We start from the raw sequence: 26,858 nt of genomic DNA on the forward strand, positions 1-26,858 counted from the left end.
TAAATCTTTCGGTTGCTGAGGCTTTATACAATTTATTACCTTTTGCCATTGATTAACATATCTCCTCACATATAATAAAGTGAAATCTATAGGAAATATTTAGAATTTCTAAAATAAATATTTTCAATTTAAATGCCATCACTTCATAAAACGAAAGACCAATCCCAATGGGAGAAACAATTGCATACATCTAAATGTTAAGACAGTTACATATTACATCTGATGTAATTAATTAGATATCTAAAAGAGGAAGAATTTGAATTTCACAATTACCAACTGGAGCATTTGAAAACCATTCTCAAAACATTTATCGCAATTAATCAACATGGAATCCAATATATCATATCTAAAGTACACATTAAAAAGTAAACACAAGAGATTCTGCAGCTGCTGAAATATTTAGCAACAAAAATTGCCAGAGGAACTCAGCAAGTCAGGCAGCATCTATGGAGGGAAATAATCTATCAACGTTTCGGGCTGAGACCTTTCATTGGGACTAGAAAGAAAAGGGGCAGAAACCAGAATGAGAATGTGGGGGAGGGGAAAGAGTACAAGCTGGCAGATGATAGAGGAGACCAAGAGAGGGCAAAGGTGGGTGTGTGAGGGGAGGTTGAAGTAAGAAGCTGGGTGGGGATAGTTAGGAGAGTTACAGGGCTGAAGAAGAAGTCATCTAATCGGAGAGGACAGTCAGCCATTGAAGAAAGAGAAGGAGGAGGGGAACCAGATTAATAGACATGTGAGGAGAAGAGAAACAGTAACCAGAATGAGGAATGGAAAAAGAGAGCAGGAGGAAGGCAGGAAAAAATACTGGATATTCGATAAATTGCTGTTCATGCCATTAGGTTGGAGGCTATCCAGACGGATTATGAGCTGTTGTTCTTCCTACCCGAGTTTAACCTCATCATGGCAGTAGAGGAGGCCATGGATAGACATATCAGAGTGGGAATGGGAAGTTGAAATGGAATGGCTAGCCACTGAGAAATCCTGCCTATTGTGGTGGATAAAGCAAAGGTTTGTTGTGATGTATTAAATTTTGTAAAATATTGGATGAAATTCTAAACAATTCCAAGTGAAATTTTAACTCTTTGTGAGCCCACAGCATGCAAGGTGTCAAGGCGCCTGGCAAAGTTAAACACTGTAGGATTGTTAATATCCAATGATTACTGATGGTGCTCGAGTCTTCTTTGGCCTCAGGCACCAGTGGCGTGAGAGTAAAAAACCAAAGAGTTTATCTGTATCTGCGTGTCTCTCAATGCTTGTGGAACTCCTAAAGAAAACATGCTGAGTTAGTGGCATGCGAATAAAAGAGCAAAGAACTGGTCTGCCTCCATGTGAATCTCTATGCTTTTGGAACTCCCTATTTATTGGGGTAAATCTCACTCAGTTCTTGAGACTTCACCTACACCGAAGAATTATGATCAGCTGCCTTGGACCCAGACAGTGGGTGGTTTCACGATTTGGAATTCAAAGTTCCCCCTACAACAGTGACAATCAAGTCCTCCAATGATATCAGCAATCAAGGGGAGACTAAGAATTTTGAACCCTGAAATCTTTGTGAAAATTTTTGTAACATACTACATGGTATTTTATGTAGTTCATTTCTGCTTTCTATTCCATGATAATAAATTAGGCTCATTTTACATGTTGTGCTTGTTTACTTATTACCACATCTCTTGGACACTTGAATTGCTTGGGCCCATTTGGGTCCAATCAACCTAGTCCATTACAAAAAAAGATCAACAATTCTTTCCAGTCGTGATGAAGCATCTTAGTCCAAAACATCAAATGTTTATTCCCCTCCATGAATGCTGCCCGACTTACTGAGTTCCTCCAGCATTTTGTGTGCATTGATTAAAAAAGTAACTATCTAGTTCTACAATGCAGTTGTGTATGATGCATTATATTGACCTGAAGCATTAACTCTGTTTTACCTTCTCTACAATTGCTCTTTGACTTACTGTGTATTTTCAACAGTTTCTGTTATTATTTAAGATTTTTAGCATTTACATTTTTGTTTTGTTTTGCAAAATCTATTAGAACTTGGCTAGAAAGAAGATTTTTGGTCCACCTTTGGTTGCCAGCATTTTTCAATTGTGCATTGTTTATGCATACCTCAGTGGAACTGTATATTTGAATTGACTATGACAATCATCAGTATTATGGCATGTGATTGGTGCTGGTGACACATGATGAATTTCCATCCTTATTATCTTCACGAGATGGTGAAATACCAGATCACATAAACATGGTTTATGTGTACTGGACCTTGCTTGTGTAAATTTTTCCACATGGGAAAAACAAAACAAGCTCTGCCTATGGAATAGTTGAGAAAACCTTTTATGGATGGGAAATTCACACTCACAACTTTATATTCTACCAAATATGTCACTTTTTTTCAAATATAAATTCATGTTGGCAATTAAAAGAAATATTAAAAAAATGAAACCATAAAACACTTTTAAATGATTAAAACTATTACAACAAACTAGGGTGAGACTAGAAATAAAGGATATAGGTGCTAGGGTGTATTCTGAAGTTATGATATATATCAAATACTAATTTCAACAGCAGCCAGTCTTCAGATCTGAATATGGATTGTAGATTAAATTTACAATGTAGTTTGGAACAATGGTCTTCCTGAAGCTTCATTTTAGAATAAATTGCAGACCAGGAAACATCCCATTGACTTGAGATGTCTGCTTTTGCATGGACGCAATCAACACCCCACCGCGTGAATACGACTCAGAGTCCACAGTAATAACCACTCATTTTGGTTACATTGATGAGAAAATCCAGGCATTTGAAAAATTACATGCAACTCAAAAGCAGCATTATGACAGCATTGTAACTATAGAAATTGTCCTGTAACCTTTGTTCTTTAACATATAAAAATGTGCTATAATCTTGCATCAGGGAGTCTGTTTCTCTCTCTTATGACTCCAACAGCTGTCAGTTTGTATGTGTCCTAAATGAAGACTTTTATATCTACCAGATGCGTCTCTCTGGTGACTTCACAGTCACAACATTTGGGGCTTGTCCAGGATACATTCATGACCCATTGTGAGGCCAGCAATCTTAGCAAGTGACTATTTTTAAGATCAGCACACACATTTGGATCTGTTCAGGTTGGAGACCACAGGATCACGAAGTATCACGAACAGGGTGGGGAACTGAACCGGTAGACGTAAAAGTAGTGTGGTATGTGTGCAAGCATGTGTGTTTATGTAAGAGGCTAGATATTTTTGTGTAATTTGGTGAGACAGGGCCAGCTGTTGTGAAGAGTGGTTACTGACCATTTGGGACGCCAGTGGGGTGCATGGATACTTGTTCGGGGAAACTGCATAGTAGCAGACATGTTTGCAAATGTGTTTGTTTGTTGTAAGAATACGTCTGTAACCTTGGGTTAACAGTTTTAAATGCAAAGGAATATACCAGACATTATGAGTTCAGACACAGATAAGTGGCAGATTGCAGAGTACATACTCTGTGGTTTTAAGTATGTATTGTACAATTTTTATCCATTCTTTATATTTTGCGTAGCATGGGGATTAGTGTGGAGATCTTTGAAGGAGAGGTTATACCCAGATATATATATATATATTGGGATGGCATCGATTGAGGTCAGGCAACATCAGGTTGAAAACCCTGACAACCAGAGCCAGCCTTTGACCTTGATTATGACCATCGATAAGCCCTTTCCCCTGAGGAAAAGTAGAGCACTTTATCAGAGCTGCCCTCATTGAAAATCGTCTGTGGGAATGCAGAATTCTGGCGTAAGCTTGAAGAAATGGTTGAAATTCATCAAATGCACCCGAAAGGTATACACGTGTTGGTAAAAGCAAAATGCCCGAAGAATACATGGGACAGTATGGTACACAGACAACTACAGGGAACTCCAGCAATGAAGAGAGATATCACTTCTTTAAAAAGGAAGTGAGGCAGTGACTGAGGGTAGGTGAGTGTAACTAGGGAATGATAAGGTCAGTGGTTCAGAGAGCTGATGAGCCTGCCATGGATTATGCAAAACATAAATATCAACATATGAGCAGTATTCAGGGTTGGATAATCCAGGGAGGGATGACCCAGTCTTCCTGGAAATGATGATGGAAGGCCTGAGCTCAGCTCACCAGGAAGTTTTAGACTTGGGGATAGCGGTGGGGTCAACCAACCCCATGATAGCATCATGGGCTGTAGAGGTATACCAGAGGAGAGGGAAGAGAAGTCATAAAGTAGCTGCAGTGGATGTGGCTGCTGTGACGTCATTGAAGACTTGCTTTGTATGCCAACAACCATGACATCTAGCAAGGAACTGCTGGAATAGACATAGAAGAGTAAAGGAGATGATTTGTTACAGCTGTGGCTTCTCAGACTATGGTTAGAAGCAGTGTCCTGAGAACAGAGGGAAGTGTGAGAATCACTGACCGAAGCAGGCAGAATCCACAGCAGCGTCCTCTCTCTCTTATTTGGCTGCTGACCAGATTATAAAGCTGGTGAGGGCAAACAAATGACTAACGGCAGCCTCTATTGCCAGTGGTGGTCATCCACAGGTGTACACAGGAGGTTTATTAGGGGGCCAGCAATGTAAAACGTTAGTGGACACGGGGTTTCAGTATCGATAACTAATCTACCCTTGCCCACAACTGGAAAGGCGATTTACATTACCAGTGCAGAAGGTGAAACATTGAGGGCAGAGAAAAGTCACCCCAGTTACTTGAGATTGAGGGAGTGCACCTTTCTGCATATTTTTGGGTGTGCCCAAACAATGTAGGTCCTATCCCAGGGACAGACAAACTGAGTAAGGCAGGTGCTATCATAGACTCAGGAAAAGGAGAAATAACATGGAGGAGACAGGAACAGTGAACATGTGTGACCCACAGAGCAGCTACCATTGCCCACAGAGAGACAGCAATCCCAAGTAAGGCAGAGAGACAGGGGAGTGTGTGGGAATTACGTCAGGAGGTCTCAAGAGTAAGGGCCAAGCATAGTGAGGAGCTGTTAGAGGTAGCAGTGATGAAAGTAAAGACTCACCAGAAAGAAGATAGTAAGGAGCAGAAAGGGAATGAATGGGCAGACATCAGCACGAGGAAGGCAGCAGAAGAACAAGAAGCAACAGAAATTACAAACATACAGGAAAAAAGTACAAATACCAAGCTAGTAAGGTTGCATGGAGATGTGAAAAACTACTGTAAACAGGGTAACACATTGACAGATTGAACAAAACAGCAGCAACATATTGCTAATCAGAGAGAACCTGGGCCAAGAAGATGGTCCTCCCATTGCCAGGTGACCAAGTCACAGCAAGGGAACTGGCTGAAAAGACATGTTTTGCTCCCAGGTAGATAGAAACACAGGCGGTGCTCTGGATGATACCTCTGCTGGTGCACAGTCCCAGTGAGGCAGCCACATGTTAAACCATATGACTCACCTTCTTGTTGCCCCCACAGACAGAGCAAAAGATCAAGTGTACCTGGTAATTGTGTCATTACAGGGAACCTAAGTGATGAACACCAGCTGGCTGCATCAGACCTGACCACACCTGATGAAAGCAGACCCAGAGCAAATACAAAAGCAGAAGACACCTAGAGAACGTGACAGCAAGTCATGAACAGCATGTTAATGTATAACAGTAACGGTACTCTGTAATGAAGGCTGGTTGCTGAAGGTAGGTGATTAGTTGTATAACTCAGAATAGAAAAATATTGGGAAAAATAGATGGGAAGGGATTTGAGTTAGAGCAGAGACATCAGGTTCCACGACTTCAATTTCATGGCAGACCAAGAACAAAGAAATTACACACAGCATTTAAAGGCAGCTTGAATAGGGAGTGAATTCAAATGAGCTGGGCCTTATCAGTGGTTGGGCCAGCAATTGACAGTACAGTCCAGAAGGGAGTGCCACCGGGGAGAAGTCCTTGCAGTCATTCAAATAGAAAGCACCCCAACCCCTCCTGTATATTAATGAGAATGTCTAAAAGACTAGTTGTCAAGAATCTGACAATCTGCTGTCATGACATGGAGTGTAAACTGTTGCCTGTGAGCCTGATACATTTACCTTGCTGGTGCCCCTGACCAGAGGATAACCACTGCTGAGTTGAGCTATCAGAGAATAGAGTGAAGATGAACGTGATTAAAACACAATCAGCCAGCAGCGAAGAAGTCAACAAGCATACGAATGACAAAGCTACATTTTAAAGACAGTTGGTCCAACTTCTTGAATGATCTCTGCATAGAGCCTTGTGAGTAGCCATTAGGGATGATAGCATAGATGTAGACAGGGATATGATAGATAATTGAGGAAGGGGGTTTGAAGTACAGGGCATTTTTGTCTGTAAGGAGCTTGTAAGGGACAGTGAGGGTTTTGCTCCTGGTGCTCTAGTATCCTCCCACATTCCAAAGACGTACATTCCAAAGATAGTAAGTTGTGGGCGTGCTGTTTTGGTGCCAGAAGCATGGTGACACTTCTACATCCTCTGACTGCTGGCACGAGTGTCACATTTAACTGCAAGTTTTGATGTACTGGTGACAAATAAAGATAATCTAATTTAATCTGGAGTGCCTTAGTGTGGGTGCAGGTCGATGGGACTAGATAGAAAACAAGTTGGCACGGACTAGATGGACAAAATAGCCTGTTTTGTGCTGTAATGCCTATGCTTCTATAATTCTATGACTCTATTCTTCATGTTCAGAAATGCTTTCAGAACAGTTTTTGTTTTTTATAATAAAGAAGGAGACAGCAGGAACAGTCCCGATACCTTGTATTCCCTCAGTCTGTACAGGCAGTCCCCGGGTTACGAACGAGTTCCGCTCCTGAGTCCGACTTTAAGTCGGATTTGTACGTAAGTCGGAACAATTACATCCGGTATTATTTAGCAACAGTCAAACGTTTGTCTTAGTATATAGTATATATTTTACCTTTCGATGCATATAAAACACTTACGAAACGTATGTATTCCAATAATTAAACCACTGCGTTGCTTAGTAATAATTGTAGCTTTCATCAGGGCAGAGCCTTTCACATGCTCCATTATTCTCACTTTATCCTTTAAAATTGTTCCGATCATTGACCGACTGTAGCCTAACGCTTTTCCAATGACTGATGATGTTTCACCGCTTTCAAAACGCTTTATTATTTCCACTTTATTTTCAATCGTGATCGCTTCTCGTCAATGGAACAGAAACACTGCAGGCGGTGGGTCCCGACGTCCGCCGGTTCCCGAGGTCCACTGGGTCCTAAGGACCACTGCACTGAATTCCCCGGGTCCTGAAGTCCACTGCAGGTTAAATGGGACAAGTGGGGGCTGTGCTTGGTTTGGGTATTTGATCCTCCCCAACATTTCACGTGAGAATTTAAACTGGAGGTGGCTGTGTTTTTTTTACGAGGTTGAGTTGCGAGCTCGACATCAGCCCGGCACGCTCAGGAGCGGTCTGTCACTGGATCGAACTCGGGAACCTTCGTCCTCGAGCCCGGCGCTGATCTCACTGCGCCACCAGCCAACCGGAAAAGTGGGGGGGGGGGGGGGGGGGTCACGGTGAATCTTGCTCAGAAAAACTTAAGCCAAATACAAAGTTACACACTCAACACAGTATCAACGGCAACAACTTAAAATGGCGGAAGGCGTCGTGATCCAACTTATAATGGCAGACAGCGTCACGATCCAACTTAAAATGGCGGACGGCATTCTCCTTCCTCGGTTTGTAAGTACGAGCTGTTTGTAAGTCGGACGTTCGTAACTTGGGGACTACCTGTTTTACAATGTAACATAATCAAAAGATAGAAACAGAACTGAAAGATGTTACTTGGAAGATTCTGTAAGTACTCAAAGCAAAGCAGAATTGTGACATTGGTAAAGGAGACAGCATCACTGAAGACTAATAAGCAAGGATACAAGCAACAATAAGTTGAACGAGCTTGAAAAAGTAAGCAGGATGCTGATTAAGAAAAATTTCAATGAAGATGCATGTGGAATGGGGAAATAAACTCAAGATCAATCACAATGCTGGTGAACTTGTGAAAATGCACTGAATTACTAACACAAATTTTCTTGCAAAGGTATATCAAAGAGTAATATTCCTTACTTTAATTAAAATATTGATGTGAGACTAATAAAAGCCCATTTAGCCCAATATATCTTTGCCGGCTCTATGAGTAACTCCCACTGCGCTGAAAATGTCTTTTTAAATATGTACATTCAAATGTATACTAAAGGCCATCAGTGAATCAGTTTTCAAAACTCTTTCAGGCAATTCTGACTGTATGTTCAGAATTTAGTTTCATCTCTTTTTTTAAAAATGTTCCAAAACATGATTGTACTATGGGTGCATCTCTTTCGTAGATGTGAATTGTACATTTGTTATGTACTGCACAAACGTCCTTTGTACTATGCTTTCTTGATTTAAAAAACCAATAAAAATATTGCTGAGAAAAAAAAAGTTCCTAAACAACAGTTATTTTTTCCTGGAGATGAACTGCTTAGTAATTGCTTTTCTCACACGGTAATTACATGATAAATGTTTAAATTTTACACTGAAATGTCTACAGCATCCGAGTGATATTGTACATAAATTTAGCAACATCAATATCTATAGTACCATCACTTAATGGCTCAAACTGGGCCTGCCAATTGATTTCAGTTATCTTCTGGGATTCTATTGGAAACTTTATTTCTTCACTGAAAATCAATCAGGGTAATTAACCTTATGGTTTTATCTGAATATTACTTCAAAGAGTTTCACTCTCTGATTTCAAACCTCCGCTGCCTTGCAGTCATACCCAATGATGGGAAAGGCTTCGGGAGTAAACCCTGAGGACAAATCCAGAGCTGGAGTCCCTAAGGCAGTCCGACGTTGTCTTCAACCTCATTCTGGCAACTCCTGTGACGACACTGGTGCCAAGCTGTATCGGCCTTTGCCCTTCCCTTGGACAACATCAGTTGTGTGGAGAGGGGAGACTCACTGCATGGGCAACTGCCAGTCTTCCATACAACTTTGTCCAGGCCTGTGCTCTGGAGAGGTCACAGATCCATGGTCTCACAAGACTAACAGATGCCACACACTTCAAAGAAGAATCATAACTTAACATGAATCACAATGAAAGATTCCCATATTCAAGAATGAGATTACAGATTTCTTTTGGAAATTCTCTCATTATCAAAGATTTTTTTTGCACGAAATTGATTCTATTCCTGGATATTATCCAGGAAGAAAACGCAGGAGGGGATGAACTTTAACATGGAGTTGAAGGGGAATTAGAAGAATATGAATTGGACTAAAAGGGCTGAAAGAGTTCAACACGCATGTTTGAGGAGTTGCTGAAAGTAGCCCACAGGACACTAGCTGTCTTGTTGAACCTCTTTCTTCATCATTTAGCCTGATATTTCTGGAAATGCAAGTAAGTAACAAGATAACATTTGTGATAATGATGAATGAAAGAAAACAGGAAAGATAGCAATAACAAAATAGGGAGAATCAGAATCAAATTTAGTTCGAGAGAGAAAGAAGGGTTAGATTAAGAGAGAGAACAAAATAAAATTAGGAGTAAGCCATTTAAACCTATGAACCTCTTCTTTTGCTTGAGGAGGTTTAGCAATCCAATCTAGTTATCTCTAGTAATTTAACCCATGGAGCCCAAATATTATTCTATAGTCAATGTGTTCGTCAGATGTGATATTCAAAAAGTTAACAAATATTGCATAAATTCCAGATCTTCAAAACCCTTGAGAATAATCTAATACTTCTGGATTCAGGGACCATCTCCAGGCATTTCCCTTTATCCTACTGGAGAGCTGAATGGTAGAGCCTGCCGATCTCATCACTAAAATAGTTCATGCATCATTAAATATCACTGCAAACATTCTGTGAGAATTTATTTAAATAGCAGAAGCAATTTTCTAATACTCACAAGTAGGTCAAGACTGACCTCTTATTTCAAGCAACATTTACAATGGAGCAGACACATTTTTTTAAAACAAAATATACTTTATTCCAAAATAAAATGATATACAATAACCATTCAAAGACTTTCAATTCTTTACAGTTGGTACCATTACTGTCTTTACATTTTCAAAGTTCTAATGTTTTGCCACCCACATGGCACTTTATTCTTTCATATTTACATTCAGGGGGTATACCCTCAACCCCTCACACCTCAACTCCCACGGCAGAAGGACCCTAGACTGTGGTCCTTCCCCACCGGGCCCTTGCGGTGGCTGCACCAAGTTTGAGTGCGTCCCTCAGCACGTACTCCTGCAGCCGAGAATGTGCCAGTCGGCAGCATTCCCCCACGGACATCTCCGTGTGCTGGTAGACCATCAAGTTTCGGGCCGACCAAAGAGCGCCTTTGACCGAGTTGATGATCTGCCAGCAGCACCAGATGTTGGTCTCGGTGTGTGTCCCCGGGAACAGCCCGTAGATCAGAGAGTCCTCTGTTACGCAGCTGCTGGGGATGAACCTCGACACAGCCCCTTCCATCCTCCTCCACACCTTCTCCGCGAACCCACAGTGTGCCAAGAGGTGGGTCACCGACTCCTCCTCACTGCAGTCCTCCCGTGGGCAGAGGGGTGTGGAGGCGACGTTCCGGGCGAACAGGAGGGATCGGACTGGGAGGGCCCCTCTCACCGCCAGCCAGGCGAGGTCTTGGTGCCTGTTGGTGAGGTCTGGCGATGAGGCTTTTTGCCAGATGAACTGGACGGTCTGCTCAGGGAACCACCCCACTGTGTCCATCTCGTCCTTCTCCTGCAGTGCCTGCAGGACCTTACGTGCTGACCACTGCCTGATGGCCCTGTGGTCAAAGGCGTTGACCTGAAAGAACTTCTCTATGAAGGACAGGTATGGCGGCAACGACCAGCTGACAGGGGTGTTGCGCGGGAAAGGGGCCAGACCCATCCTTCGTAGCCAGGGCGACAGGTAGAACCTGGGCACATAGTGATATTTGGTGCCCACGTACCTGGGATCCACACACAACCTGATGCAGCCACACACGAAGCTGGCCATCAGGGTGAGGGCGACATTGGGGACGTTTTTGCCCCCGTTGTCCAGGGACTTGTGCATGGTGGTCCGTCTGACCCACTCCATCTTGGATCCCCAGATGAATCTGAAGACGGCTCAGGTGATTTCCGAGCTGAAGGAGCGGGGGACTGGCCACACCTGCGCCAAGTACAGCAGCCCTGAGAGCACCTCACACCTGATGACCAGGTTCTTGCCCGCTATCGATAGGGAGCGCCCTCCCCACAGCCCCAGCTTCTGTTTCACCTTGGCAGTCTGCTCCCGCCAGTTCTTGTTGCACGCCTCAGCCCCTCCGAACCAGATCCACAACACCTTCACGTGATCAGCCCTGATGGTGAAGGGGACACTGGATCGGTCGGGCCAGTTGCCGAAGAGCATGGCTTCGCTCTTCGTGCGGTTGACCCTGGCCCCCGACGCCTGCTCGAACTGTTCGCAGATGCTGATCAGCCTGCGAACGGACCTCGGATCGGAGCAGAAGACGGTAACGTTGTCCATGTACAGGGAGGTTTTGACTTGTGTCCCTCCGCTGCCTGACAGCGTCACCCCTCTTATGCCCCCATCCCTCCTGATGGCTTCGGCAAAGGGTTCTATGCAGTACATGAACAAGACGGGAGAGAGGGCAGCCCTGCCTGACTCCAGACCTGATGGGGAAGTTGTCTGTTTCCCACCCGTTGACCTGGACTGTGCTACAGATGTCCCTGTAGAGCAGTTTGATCCAATTCCAGATTCCCTCCCCAAATCCCATTTTGGAGAGTACATCCGCTGTGTAAGTGTGCGATATCCTGTCGAAGGCTTTTTCCTGGTCCAAGCTGACCAGGCAGGCGTCCACCACCCTGTCCTGCACGTAGGCGATGGTGTCCCTCAGCAGCGCGAGGCTGTCTGAGATCTTCCTGCCCGGTACAGCACAGGTTTGGTCCGGATGGATCACCTGCTCCAGTGCAGACTTGACCCTGTTGGCGATAGCCTTGGACAGGATCTTGTAGTCCACATTCAGAAGTGAGATGGGCCTCCAATTTCTAATGTCTTCCCTCTCCCCCGTCTGCTTGTAGATGAGGGTGATGATGGCCTTCCGCATGGATTCGGACATGCTGCCTGCCTGCAGCGTAGCGTTGTACACTTCCAGCAGGTCGGGGCCCATCCGGTTCCACAGAGCCGAATACAACTCAACCGGTAAGCCGTCGCTTCCGGGAGTCTTACCCGACTCAAAGGAACGAATGGAGCCAGTCAGCTTGTCCAGGGTCAGTGGCTGCTCCAGACTTTCCTGCTTACCGTCGTCTAAGACCTGCGTGATAGACGACGAAGTTGCGGGAGGCTGTGGAGTCTGTGGCCTTTTCTCCGTACAGACCGGCATAGAAGGACCTGCAGATCCTCAGTATGTCTGTCTGCGAGGACGCGACTGAGCCGTCCTCTTCCTTAAGGTCGTGGATCACAGAGCTCCCCCTGTGCACCTTTTGGAAGAAGAATCGTAAGCACGTCTTGTCCTGCTCCACGGTTTGGACCCTCGATCGGAAGATGATCTTGGAGGACTCGGCGGCAAAGTGCTGGGCCTGCCGGCCCTTCACCTCCCACAGTTCCTCCCTGACATCCACCCCCCTCGACTGCAGAAGGAGGAGTTGCTGCAACTCTGTCTGGAGTTTACGCAGTTCCCTCTGCCCCTGCCTTGCTCTCTGGATACCCTTGCGGATGAAGAACCTCTTGATGTTCTCCTTGGTGGCTTCCCACCAGTGAACCGGGGAATCAAAGAAGGCTTTCAAGGTTCTCCAACCTGTGTACTCCTTCTCTAGTTCCTCGATGTTCTCTGGGGTCAGCAGCTTGACGTTCAGCTTCCATGTCCCCCTCCCTGCCTTCCGGTCCTCCCGTAGGTGGCAGGTGGCTCGCAGGAGGCAGTGGTCAGAGAAGAACACCGGCGTGACGTCAGTGGTTCTGACCGTGAGGGACTCTGACAGGAAGAGGAAGTCGATCTGGGAACGGGCTGAGCCGTCCGATCGTGTCCAGGTAGCTTGCGGCTGAGCTGCACCTGTGGGGGCGCCAAAGGCGTCGCGCAGCTTGGCTGTCTTTACCGTGTCCATCAGGAGTCTGGAGGTACTGTCCAGCCTGCCGTCAGCGCTGCCGGATCGTCCAGCCACATCAATGGTGCAGTTGAAGTCTCCAGCCAGAACGACAGGCCGGGCCGTCACCAGCAACGGTGGGAGCCGCTCGCTCCGCACGGGGGAGGCGTACACGGTGATCAGCCGGAGCAGAGTGCCCCGGTATTTGACGTCTGCTACCAGGAGGCGCCCGGCAACCACCTCTTTGGTTTGGGTGATTGAGAAGTTGCCTCACCGTAGCAGAATCCTCAGGCTGGAAGCACGACAATCGTTGCCCCCCGACCACACCGACAAACCCCGGGTCCACCAACGCGACCACCTCCGGTAGTTGCGGAGGTGTGGCAGTCCACACTCCCGGAGGAAGGTCACGTCGGCCTTTCCCAAGTCCAAGTACTGGAGCGTGCTGACGCATCGCCCGGTACTCTTCAGACTGCGCACATTAACTGATGCCAGTGAAATGTCTGCCATTAAGGTTCTTTATTTTAACAGCACACTGTCCTTACCTTCGCAGTCCTGAGCCTTCAAGCCCACGGCCTTTGTGAAGTCCTTCACCTTCTGTGGGCCCAGGAACTGCAGGTTATTCTCCCCTGGGTGTGGCAGTTCCTGTTCTGTGCCTGGGGGCTTGGTGTCTCCCAGGCCTGCTGCCCCTTCAGGCTGCGAGGCGCCATACGTGGCTCCGCTCCCGGGTTCCCGGAGCTGGGGGTCCCTGGTGGTCTCCGCCTCCTTTGCTTGTGCTTGGGAGGTGGCCAGCAGGCTTTCCTCACTCTCTCTCCTCCCCTCTGCCGGCCTTGCCCACCGCTTCGTCTTCTGGGACTGCTGCTGGCCTTCCCCAACCCCTTCCTCGTCTGAAGTGGACAGGTTGCTGCAGGCTGTGTGGTCCCCTGCCCTTCTCTTCATGCCCTCCTTTCTTTCGGCCCTCTGTCGTTTAGCCGGAGCTTTTTGGGCCTTCTTTCGTTTGCCCACCACACTCCAGCCTTCCTCCCCCTCATCTCTCCCCTCCTCCATGGACTCCTCCTCCTTTTCCTGTGGAGGGTCCTGCAGGGTCTGCAAGGGGGAGGGGGCCCTCGGGGTGGCTGCGTCCTCTCCTCCACTGGCGTCTTCCGTCGCTTCGGGTGCCGCCTCAGCAGGGGTGGCGGGTACATCCGATCCTGCCGGGGCCCTTCCAGTGCCAGCACCTCCCCGGTCGCCTGTGCATAGGTCCCGGCACGTTTCGGACAGGCCCTGTACAGGCAGTCGGTGCTTCCGCAGAGATTGCAGGACTTGTCCTGCGTGCAGTCCTTGATGAGGTGGCCCTCCACCTTGCAGTTCTTGCAGATTGTAGCCCTGCACTGGGCTGCGACATGCCCCGCCTTGCCGCAGTTGCGGCTCACCCTGGGCTGCCCGGCGTAGACCAGGTAGCCTCGGTTCCCTCCGATGGCGAAGACCGAGGGCGGGTGGACGACACAGTCGTTGGAGTCCACTCTCAGCTTCACCTTGACCTGCCGTTTGCTGGTCCAGCACCCCAGGCTATCCTTCACATCCAGACAAGCTCCTTCGCTCTCCACATACCGAGCGAGGAATGTAAGGACGTCGGCCACCGGCACGTACTGGTTGAACATCTGCACGGTGGCAGTCCGTTCCTGCTGGGCGGCAGCAAAGAGGGGCTGTGCTTGCAGCAGCGACAGCGGCGCCTCTCTCCCCTTCTCCTGGAATAGCTGGAGCAACTTCTGCCACCCTGCGGGTCGTCGGAAGGTGACGTCGAAGTACCCAGCAAAGTCCTGGACACAGTAGATGTCGTCAAATCGTAAATCCACAGCAGTCCATCAGGACCTTCTGGATGAAGGTCACTCTCGTGAATCCATTGCCCTCTGGCGTCGCACTGTCAGCCAGACAGCGTTCTTGATGCCCAGCCCTCGGGCCGATGCGCTGTTGTCTTCAGCCATCCTGTTCATCGCTGTCATTGTCGTCGCTGGAAAGGGGTGTTAGATTGGGAGCCAGTCAGCATTAGGATCCACCCCTGCATCAGCGCAAAACCTTCTCCGCCTTCTGATCTGATAAGAACAGATACTACACTTGATCTTAGCCAAAAGGCCGAGAAGCTGAGGGACGCACTCAAACTTGGTGCAGCCACCGCAAGGGCCCGATGGGGAAGGACCACAGTCTAGGGTCCTTCTCCCGTGGGAGTTGAAGTGTAAGGGGTTGGGGGTATACCCCCTGAATGTAAATATGAAAGAATAAAGTGTCACGCGGGTGGCAAAACATTAGAACTTTGAAAATGTAAAGACAGTAATGGTACCAACTGTAAAGAATTGAAAGTCTTTGAATGGTTATTGTATTTATTTAAACAAAATATACTTTATTCCAAAATAAATACACATTATCCAGTAAATTGGAATGACTTGAAATCTATCAGCACAGGTGCACCACAAGGCTGTGTGATTAGTCCCCTGCTCTACACACTTTACACTTGTGACTGTGTGGTTAAGCACAGCCATATTCAAATTTGCTGATGACATCAGTGTCATTGGCCAAATCAAAGGTGATGAATCAGCATGTAGGAGAGAGATCGAAAATCTAGCAGAGTGGTGCCATAACAACAACCTCTTATTCAATGTCAGTAAGACCAAGTAGCTGAATATTGACTTCAGGAGGAGGAAACCAGAGGTCCATGAGACAGTCCTCATTAGAGGATCGGAGATGGAGAGGGTTAGCAACTTCTAAGTTCATGGGCATTATCATTTCAGAGGATTTGTCCTGGGCCCAGCACAAAGAAATCATAGCAGCACCTTTACTTCTTTAGGAGTTTGCGAACATTCAGCACGACATCTAAAACTTTGACAAACTTCAAAAGATATGTAGTGGAGAGTACATTGACTAGCTGCATCACAGCTTGGTATGGAAACATCAAGTCAAGTCAAGTCAGTTTTTATTGTCATTTTGACCATAACTGCTGGTACAGTACACAATAAAAACTAGACAACGTTTTTCAGGACCATGGTGCTACATGAAACAGTACAAAAACTACACTGAACTACGTAAAACAACACAAAAAACTACACTAGACTACAGTCCTATCCAAGGACAGCATAAAGTGCACAAAACAGTGCAGGCATTACAATAAATAATAAACAAGACAATAGGCACAGTAGAGGGCAGTAAGTTGGTGTCAGTCCAGACTCTGGGTATTGAGGAGTCTGATGGCTTGGGGGAAGAAACTGTTACATAGTCTGGTCGTAAGAGCTGAATGCTTAGGTGCTTTTTCCCAGATGGCAGGAAGGAGAAGAGTTTGTATGAGGGGTGCGTGGGGTCCTTCACAATGCTGTTTGCTTTGCAGATGCAGTGTGTGGTGTAAATGTCTGTAATGCCGGGAAGAGAGACCCCAATGATCTTCTCAGCTGACCTCACTATCCGCTGCAGGGTCCTGCGATCTGAGATGGTGCAATTTCCAAACCAGGCAGCGATGCAGCTGCTCAGGATGCTCTTAATACAACCTCTGTAGAATGTGGAGAGGATGAGGGGGTGTGGGAGATGGACTTTCCTCAGCCTTCGCAGAAAGTAGAGACGCTGCTGGTATTCCTCATTAAACTGGGAACTTGGTATTAAAGTGAACAAGATAGAGAAAGAAGTCTGTCATATGAAATCATTTAACAGACTAATAATGGTCCAGATCAGCACCAGCCTCTCAAGTGTAACCTAGATTTCTTATAATTGGCATACAGGAAAAATAGATCTACTGAGGATGGCACTTCCATTGCACTGCATTCAGCTGTGGATCACCTCGATAATAAAAATACACATACCAGGACGCTATTCATACACTATAGCTCAACCTTCAACATCAAAACACCAAATAAGATCACCTCTAAATTATTGGACCTTGACCTTGGGGGTCTACACCTGCAACTTGATTCTAAATTTCCTGACCAGCAGAACTTAGTCAATTCAAATTGGTCATAATATTTCAACACTAGTCTTCCTGAGGGTTGTGTGCTCAGTCCCCTGCTCTAATCCCTGTATACCATGACCACGTAACAGATCCAGCACCAGCTGAATCTTTGTTTGCCAATGATACCATTGTTGTGGGCTAGATCACAACAATCAGACAGAGTACAGGAAAGAGATTGCAAACCTTTATGCTACAGCGTTGGAAGAACAAGCTTGCCCTAAATGTCAGCAAGACAAGAGTTGGTTGTAGATCCAAGGAATTGGCAGATGTTAAACACAACCTTGCCCTTATCAAAGGAGTTGCTACAGAGAGTTACAACTTCAAATTCCTTGGCATCTATATTACCACCAACTTCACTGATGCAGTGATCAAGAAAGCACAACAGTGTGTTTACGTCCATGAACACCTGAGAAGTTTCCATTTGTCCAATAGGATTCTCTCAAACCTTTACAGTAATGCCATAGAAAGTAACCTGATAGGTTAAATCTCTCAGCCTGGTGCAGCAACTGCTCTGCTTTGGATTGGCAGAACTGGCAGAGTGTGGTAAATATAGCCCTCTCCATCACAAGCTTATTTATCACTTACATCCTGTCCACCTAGACCAGGTGTTCCCAAATGGGGTTCACAGACCATTCAGTTAATGGTAGGGGTCCATTTGATAAAAAAAAAGTTGGGAACCCCTAATCTAGATGGTGTATTGCTTCAGGAAGGTTAATAATTTTGTTGTAGATTCCCACCACACAAGGCATTTCCCTTTGTCTCTTCTAACTTCTGGGAGAAGTAGAGGACTTTAAAAGCCAAGACTTCCAGATTTAAGAACAAATTATTCTACACTGCCAGCAGACTTTTGTAGAAATCAATTCTTTCATGTGCTCTTTACAGTAGTGCTGCCACATTCACATACTCTTAATTCTACCTCTCTCAGTTATTCCATTATTGTCAAATTAGCATTTCTATTTACAATACAATCATTGCACTATTCTGCCATTTTGCACACACTATTGTATTTATTATTATCACACATACTATTTACTCTGTGAGCTTCACAGGAGCAAAGAATTTCATTGCATCCTGGTGTAATGCCCTGGGAAAGGATTCACTGCTAATGTTATGGTTTCTTTGTAGCAGCAGTGTTTGGATTATGACTAGAAATAACAGGGCAGGGGCTTTGGAATGTGTGCCATCCAATAAGGGGAGTGTTGTTTCCTCCTTGTGTGTCTGAGAGGAGGTATTCGCGGTCTTTTACTGACGAGAGATGAAGAGAGAAGGTGCGAGAGGAGAGAGCTGTTAGACCGCAGGACAGAGTGGACTTGAAGTGAAGGTCCGGGAGTCGACAACGCTTGAAGGAAATCGATGGGGAACTAATGAATGGAAAACTGTGAGCTCCAACGTGCACATTAGACTGTTTCATTAAACTGGACCCTTTTTCTTTTTGTTTTCTTTACTAACCCTATAGTTAAATTAAGAATCTTAAATGATTGAGCTTTATTTGCATATGGTGTACTGTCTGATATTTCGTGATACTGATTTGTAACAGGGAAATACATCATACAAAATCCACACAAACAAGATTTCACAAGTTTGGCGGGGCCAGAGACCATCTTCCCCTAGACTGACACCGCTGGCCGAACCTGAGGATTACAATTGTGGGGGCTCATCTGGGACTTGATTTTGATGGATGCTGTATGATTGCCCTGAGCATTGAACCAGTGGGTTGGGTGTTTTAAGTCTGTGCTGGAACGGATGCTGCCAGAGTGGAGCAGTGGTGTGCCTCCACGGGGTTAACCAGTAACTAATGTGTGCATGTTGAGTGGGGTAGACATTTGTACTCTGGATGAATTGTTAATTCACCTGTTAAGTATTGTTAAAGTTCAGCAAAGTTACGATTGTACCTCATTTTACTGCAGACTAGCGCTGATGTAATGGCAGTGGAGCTGCCCAGTCCTTTTGGTGCCCCAGGTGGGGGGAGGGGGCGCGTGGACTGTCCATACTTTCAGGGAGGAGGACAATGTAGAAGAGCGGGCCGAATCATGTTGAGTTTCCCATAGCTGGGGGCGGAGATTTCAAAGACAGGGCTCTATTGTTTCTGAGGAGTGGTCAGATTTGGAAAGTCTAATTAGTCCCCGTCTCCCAGTGAAGAGTCAGAGTTCTGAGTTCGCATCAGCTCTTAACTCTGGCGAATAAGTGGCCCAGTGCACAGGCAGACGGTCCACACCAGAGGGTAAGATATTCTCTGGAATAATGCCCACCCCGAGGGGGAAGAGGAGTATGAGACTTGGCCGGAGCAGACGTCTCAGTTGTTAGATGAGTGGCAGTGTTCTGATGACGTAAAGCGACAGAGTTTGGTTGAGACTTTGAGGGGTGCTGACGTGGTGAGAGCCGTGAAGTCCCGGTGCCCCTTAGCCAATGCTGCCAATTAAATGGGAGCACTGAGAAATGCATTTGGCATGACAGGGAGCCCAATGGAGCTCATTTCAGGGCTTCAGAACATGCATCAGGAGAAAGGGGAGAAGCTTTCTGCCTACATTTTTCATCTAGAGAGGCAGTTAAATTGCTTGCGGTGCAGAGGGGTCATTCAGGTGGTTGAGGTGGATCAGTTAAGACCAAATAGTAAAGGACGCCCAGACCCAAAACCTGATCGCTTGGGATCTCCGACTATCTCATAAGAAAGACATGTCTCCCTCCCTCTTTTGTCGAGCTGATCAGAGAGGTACGGGAGAAGGAGAACACGTCGGAGGCGCGGGAGGGCTCCGTCAGCAGGGTACAGTCCTCGGTAACAGCCCCTTGTGGTGAAGTGACCATGGCTAGCCCAACCTGAGGAGTGGTAAAGGAAATTGTGGCAAAGTTGAGAACTGAGATGTCCCGGTTGTTAACAGCAGGTGTGCCCCCCCCCCACCCCCCGTATGATGGGACTGACAGAGAGACGGACCCCCTAAGGGAACAGACTACACAGAGGGCTGCCGGTGGCCGGGGTTCCATGAAAAGGGGGAGCAGCCAGTATCGTCTGTTATAACTGTGGTGAGGAGGGACACTTCAGGCAGGAGTGTGAGTGGCGGGAAGCCACTCGGAGAGTGATCCCCCAGGTACTTAAGCAGAGGGGTACATCAGGAAAATTAGAGGTGACGCAGTGAGGGAACAGCCTGGTGTCTCTGGGGGAACATACTCCCAGCAATATACCAAGGAACCCCCGAAAGTGAAAGACCCTATTCCTGAAGGCTTAGTGGGGCCATGCTTCAGTGTATCACTACAGATAGAGGGTATTTATGCTAAAGCAATATTCGACACCGGGTTGCAGGTCACGTTGCTGTACCTTTCGTTTTACAACCGGTATCTGACGCATTTACCATTGACACCATTCAGTGCACTGGAGATCTGGGGTCCTAGTGCTGGTGATTATCCATACGATGGTTATCTGTCAGTGAAGCTGGAGTTTTTGGAGGCCGATGTGGGAGTGGCTGAGGTCCTTGATACATTAGTACTGGTTTGTCCGGACCCCATTGAGAATGGCGGTGTTTCAATTCTGGAGGGGACCAACACTCCTCTTGTGGGGAGGCTCATAGGGGCCTACAAGGAGAACGCTGGAGAGAGCTTTCAGGGAACATTGTCCATGCACCTGGTGTTTCGGGCTGCTTTTGAAGAAGTGTGTGGCTGCATTGGGCCGGATACTGAATTCAGACAAAGGACTGTGTGGTTCACCCAGTTAAAGCCAATCATGTTACAGCCCGAGGAAGTAGCAAGAGTGATGGGGACACCCAAATTTCCCGGAATGCCTTAGGGCAAGACCCTCTTATTGGAGGTTCTGGAAGACAACGAGGAGTCATCGGGATTTCCTGCTGGGGTACTGGTGAGGCCCGAACCGCAGAAGCCCTCAGTTGTACAGGCGAGCAGGATGGCAGTGAATGTCAGGAACACTGCGAAGAGGGAGGTCACTTTCAAGCAGGGGATGCCCCTGGCACATCTGTTCCCGGTGATGGTAATGTCTAGCTGCCCAGTGAAACAAGCCAGGGAGAAACCTCTGTAAAGTGGAGCAACTTCGGGGACTCCCTGGTACCTGTGGTTTGGAAGAGGAGGTTGATAGAGAAGATGTTGAAGCTCTAAGGTGTCTCTTCCACTGTCAAGTTTGATGCAGGTTGTTCCAAGAGCACTCGCCACACTATCCGGGTGACCAAGGACACCCCGTCAGAGAGGTGTTGCTGTGACTGGCCCCTGCAGAGGTGGAAGACACTCACCAGCATTTGTGTAAGTTGAAGGAAACTCAGATCATCACCGAGTCCCAAAGCCCCCAATAGTAGTGGCCAGAAAGAAGAATGGGATGGTACGGATGTGTGTGGACTACAGGACTCTGAACAGGCGTATCCTCCCCGACTAGTATACGGTCCCAAGAATCAAAGACGTGCTAGCCTGTCTGAGTGGTGCTAAGTGGTTCCGTGTGCTAGATTTGAGGAGTGGATATTACCAGATCCCCATGAGTGAGGCTGACAAAGAGAAGACAGTACTTATATGTCCACTGTGATTCTTCCAGTTCGAAACGATACCCCAGGGCATATCGGGAGCCCCTGCAACCTTCCAGCAGGTCATGGAGAAAATGGTGGAGGATATAAACTTGCTTGAGGTATTGGTGTATCTGGCTGACCTCATAGTGTTTGGGTCCACCTTGGAAGAACACGAAATGAGGCTACGTAAGGTGCTCGGCCACCTGAAAGCTGAAGGGCTAAAACTTTTCCTGGACAAGCGCCAGTTCTGCAAGATGTCTGTTAGCTACATTGGACACATAGTCTCATGGTGTGGAGTAGCTACTGAACCGTCTAAGATAGAGACGGCCAAGGGCCCAGACTGTGAGCGCTTTGCGCTCGTTCCTCGGGTTCCATGGCTACTATCGGAGGTTCGTGAAGGGTTACATGAAAGTAAGTCGACCATTGAAACAGCTTCTGTGTGGTTACCCTCCCTTGGGGAAGAAAGGGAGGAGGGTAAAGAGTATCTTAGCCCTTCGGAGCCTTTTGGACCGAGGTGGGATGTGAAATGTGAAGAGGCCTTACAGTTGCTGAAGGAGATGCTGACCCAGGCACCTGTGCTGGCTTTTGCAGACCCCTGATTGCTGTATGTACTGCATACGAATGCCAACAGAGAGGGGTTAGGGGGTGTCCTGTATCAGGATCAGAGCACCAGGTTTAGACCTGTTGCGTTTGTCAGCTGGAGTCTGTCACCCTCTTAGAAAAATTATCCCACGGACAAGTTGGAGTTTCTGGCATTGAAATGGGCTATGGTGGATAAGCTAATTGACTACCCCTATGGTGCCAAGTTTGAGATGAGGACGGACAACAATCCCCTAACTTATATCCTGACCTCGACAAAATTGGATGCCACAGGCCATCGGTGGTTGGCAGCATTGTCTGCCTATGATTTCAGCCTGAAGTACTGGCCAGGAAGCAGCAACATTGATGCTGATGCTTTGTCCTGACATGCACATGAAGGGCTGGACAGGGACGAAGAGTGGGAAAGCATTCCTGCCCCGGGGGTGAAAGCCATGTGTCAGTTGCCATCATGGTGCAGGTGGACAGAAAACAAGGGCAGGATCGAGCAGTGGATCAATTGGGAGCTTCTGATGACACCATTCCGCAAGTTTACTGTAACCTGACTGCTCTGAAGACAAATCAGTTACCAGAGAATGAAGGGAGTGGGGAGAGAGCGAGAGCGAAGGGGGTGGGGAAGAGAGCAAAAGCGAGGGGGGACAGAGCAAGGGGGGAGAGTGTGAGGGGAGAGAGAGTGAGGAGGGGGAGAGAGAGTGAGGAGGGGGAAGAGAGCAAGGGGGTGCAGCGCGGGTGGGGGAGAGGGGGGAGGGGGAAGAGAGTGAGAGGGCGGAAGACAGGGGGAGACAGAGGGGGAGAGTGAGGTGGAAAGCGGGGAGAAGGGGTAAGAGGGGGAGGGGGAGAGCGGGGGTGAGAAAGAAAGAGGGGAGAGGGGAGGGAGAGGGAGGCAGAGTGGGTTAGGGGGGTTGGAGAGAGAGCAGGGAGAGAGAGAGGGGTAAAAGGGGGTGGGTGGAGGGTGAAAAACTGGTAAAAAGTTGACCTTTACTCTGTAATTTTTTTTGTGCCAAGCAATTTGTCTGAAATGTTACATCCTATTTTTTTGGTAAATTTTACATTCTTATATTTAAACATTGAGTCTCTTAGGTTTTTGGAGGAACATCAATGGAAGCATTAATGAAAACCGAACTATAAGGTAAAACACTTGATGTTCATACTTTTGATTTTACTGCCTTTTAGTGGACAAGATGTAAAACACAGGTACCAGAAACTGACAGAGGGCGTGCAACAAAATACAAACCCAGGTGAATAAATTCTCAGAACAATGGTGCATTCACTTGTTTGGAATTCAACTGTTTCCCCATGAAATTTCTGGTTTCCAGAAACATTTTGGCATATAAACTGAAAGCGATCAGAATACAACAGTATATGATCTTTCTATGTCTCCCAGTTCTTACACTGGGAAACCTACCCGCTGAGCCCCATTCAATTAAAGGAGACATCAGCTGCTAGACAGAGCACAGATTTTTATAATATTTACTTCATGAGAAATAGATAGGATAGATAATCAAAATGTTTTTCCACATGATAAGAATACCAATAACAAGTTGTCATGGTTTAAAGTGAGAAGAAGCAGTATTAGCAAAAAATATTATTTTTACATTGAAACTGGCTGGTATCTAGAACATTTTGTCAGGGGTGGTGATGGAATCTGATACAATTACTATGCTTAAGAATCATTTTGACAGACATTTGATAGGGAAGTCATAGAAAGAATTAGTCCTAACCCAGGCAACCGGAATCAGTAGAATACATGGAAAAAAGGTTGGCATGGATATAATAGAGCAATAGAGGTGTGGTGCAGTTAAAATAGAAAGCAACAAATAGTGGACTGAAAATGTTATATTTGAATGCATGCAGCATAAGAAATAAAATGGACGATCTTGAAATTCAGCTACAGATTGGCAAGTATGACGTTGTGGTCATCTTTGAAACTTGGCTAAAGGACGGCTGCCATTGGGAACTGGACATCCAAAGATATGCGGTGCATCGGAAAGATAGGTTAGTAGGCAGAGGGTGTGGTGTGACCCTGTGTACAAGAAATAATATTAAGTCATTATAAAGAGATGACATAGGATCGGAAGGTGTAGAGTCTGTATGGGTTGAGTTAAGAAATGGCAAGGGTAAAAGGACCCAAATGGCAGTTGTATACAGGCCTCCAAACAGCAGCCGGGATGTGGATTACAAATTACAGCAGGAGACAGAAAAGGCATGTCAGAAGGGCAGTATCATGATAATCGTTGGGGAGTTTAACATGAAAGTGGTTTGGGAAACCAGGCCAGTACTAGACCTCAAGAGAAAGAATTTGTAGAGTGTCTAAGTGATAGCTTTTTAGAACAGCGTGTTGTTAAGTCCACTAGGGGATCAGCTATGCTGGCTTGGGTGTTGTGCGATGATCCAGAGGTGATAAGACAGCTTAAGGTTAAGGAACTCTTAGGGAACAGTGAACACAGCATGATGAAGTTCACTTTGAAATTTGAGAAGCAGAAACTAAATTACAATGTGTCAGTATTTCAGTGGAATAAAGGAAATTACAATGGCATGAGGGGAACTGGCTGAAGTTGACTGGAAAGAGACACTAGCAGGAAGCACAGCAGAGCAGCAATGGCTGGAGTTTAGCAAAAAATGAGGGAAGTGCAATATATTCCAAATAAGAAGACATTTTCGAATGGAAGAAGGACACTATCATGGCTGACGAGTGAAGTCAGAGCCAAAGTACAAGCAAAAGAGAGGGCATACAAGGAAACCAAAGCCAGTGGGAAGATAGAGGATTGGAAGCTTATAAAAACTTGCAGAAGGAAACTAAGAAGGCTATTAGGAAGGAAAAGATGAAATCGGAAAGGAAGCTGGCGACTAATATCAAAGAAGATATTAAAAGCTTTTTTAAGTATATAAAGGGTAAAAGAGAGTTGAGAGTAGATATAGGGCCAAAAGAAAATAACACTGGAGATATTATAATGAGAGACGCAGAGATGAGAGAGGAACTGAATGCGTATTTTGCATCAGTCTTCACAGTGGAAGACATCTGCAGAATACCGGACATTCAAGAGTGTCAGGGAAGTGAAGTATGTGCAGTGAAAATTACGACTGAGAAGGTGCTCAGGAAGATTAATGGTCTGAAGGTGGATAAATCTCCTGAACCTGATGGAATGTACCCTCCGGTCCTGAAGGAAGTAGCTGGAGAGATTGCAGAGGCATTAAAAATGATCTTTCAAGAATTGATAGATTCTGGCACTGTACCTCGTGCCTGGAAAATTGCGAATGTTACTCCGCTATTTAAGAAAGGTGGGAGGCAGCAAAAAGGAAACTATAAACCTGTCAGCCCGACATCAGTGATTGGGAAGTTGTTGGAATCGATTGTTGGGGATGTGATTACAGAGTACCTGGAGGCACATGACAAGATAGGCCAAAGTCAACATGGTTCTCTGAAAGGAAAATCCTGCCTGACAAACCTACTGTAATTTTTTGAGGAAATTACAAGCAGGGTAGACAAAGGAGATACAGTAGATGTGGTGTACTTGGATTTTCAGGAGGCCTTTGACAAGGTGCCGCACATGAGGCTGCTTAGCAAGATAAGATCGCATGGAATTACAGAGACATTACTAGTATGGGTGGAGCATTGGCTGATCAGCAGAAAACAGAGAGTGCGAATAAAGGGATCCTATTCTGGCTGGCTACCAGTTACCAGTGGAGTTCCACAGGGGTCGGTGTTGGGGCCGCTGTTTTTTACGATGTATGTCAATGATTTGGACTACGGTATTACGGCAAATGTATCAATCAGCTAAATTTGCCGATGATACAAAGATAGGTGGAGGAGTGGGTAGTGTTGAGGAAACAGAGAGCCTGCAGAGAGACTTAGATAGTTTAGGAGAATGGGCAAAGAAGTGGCAAATTAAATGCAATGTTGGAAAGTGTATGGTCATGCATTTTGGTGGAAGAAATAAACTGGCAGACTACTATTTACATGGGGAGAGAATTCAAAACGCAGAGATGCAAAGGGACTTGGGAGTCCTTGTGCAGGATACCCTCGAGGTTACCCTCCAGGTTGAGTCAGTGGTGAAGAAGGCAAATGCATTGTTGACATTCATTTCTTGAAGGATAGAATATAAGTGCAGGGATGTGATGTTGAGGCTTTATACGGTACTCGTGAGACCACACTGGAGTATTGTGTGCAGTTTTGGGCTCCTTATTTTAGAAAGGATATATTGACATTGGAGAGGGTTCAGAGAAGATTCACAAGAATGATTCCAGGAATGAAAGGTTTAACGTTGAGCACCATAGCTCTTGGGCTGTATTCTCAGGCGTTCAGGAGAAAGAGGGGGGGGGATCTCATAGAAACATTCTGAATGTTAAAAGGCCTGAACAGATTAGATATGGCAAAGTTATTTCCCACGGTAGGGAAGTCCAGGACAAGAGGGCATGACTTCAGAATTGAAGGACGCTAATTTAGAACAGAGATACGGAAAAATTACTTTAGTCATAGGGTGATTAATCTGTGAAATTTGTTGCCACGAGCGGTTGTGGAGGCCAAGTCATTGGGTGCATTTAAGGCAGAGATAGATAGGTTCTTGATTAGCCAGGGCATCAAAGGGTATGGGGAGAAAGCAGGGGAGTGGGGATGACTGGAAGAATTGGATCAGTCCATGACTGAATGATGGAGCAGACTCGATGGGCCGAATGGCCTACTTCTGCCTATATCTTATGGTCTTATAATGGGCCAAAAGGTTATTATAGTAAAACTTATTAAAGTAATCACTATTCC

General features: G+C 46.2%; 1 protein-coding gene and 1 pseudogene across 1 annotated transcript in view; both read right to left on the minus strand.

Moving 5' to 3' along the window:
* The window catches only part of LOC140716830 (protein Aster-B-like), a 440,998-nt gene that overhangs the window by 310,878 nt on the left and 103,262 nt on the right, over window positions 1-26,858 (minus strand). The window lies entirely within an intron of this gene.
* LOC140716989 (U2 spliceosomal RNA) lies at window positions 15,041-15,169 on the minus strand (annotated as a pseudogene).

The sequence above is a fragment of the Hemitrygon akajei genome, chromosome 26, assembly GCF_048418815.1.
Source record: "Hemitrygon akajei chromosome 26, sHemAka1.3, whole genome shotgun sequence".
NCBI lineage: Eukaryota > Metazoa > Chordata > Chondrichthyes > Myliobatiformes > Dasyatidae > Hemitrygon > Hemitrygon akajei.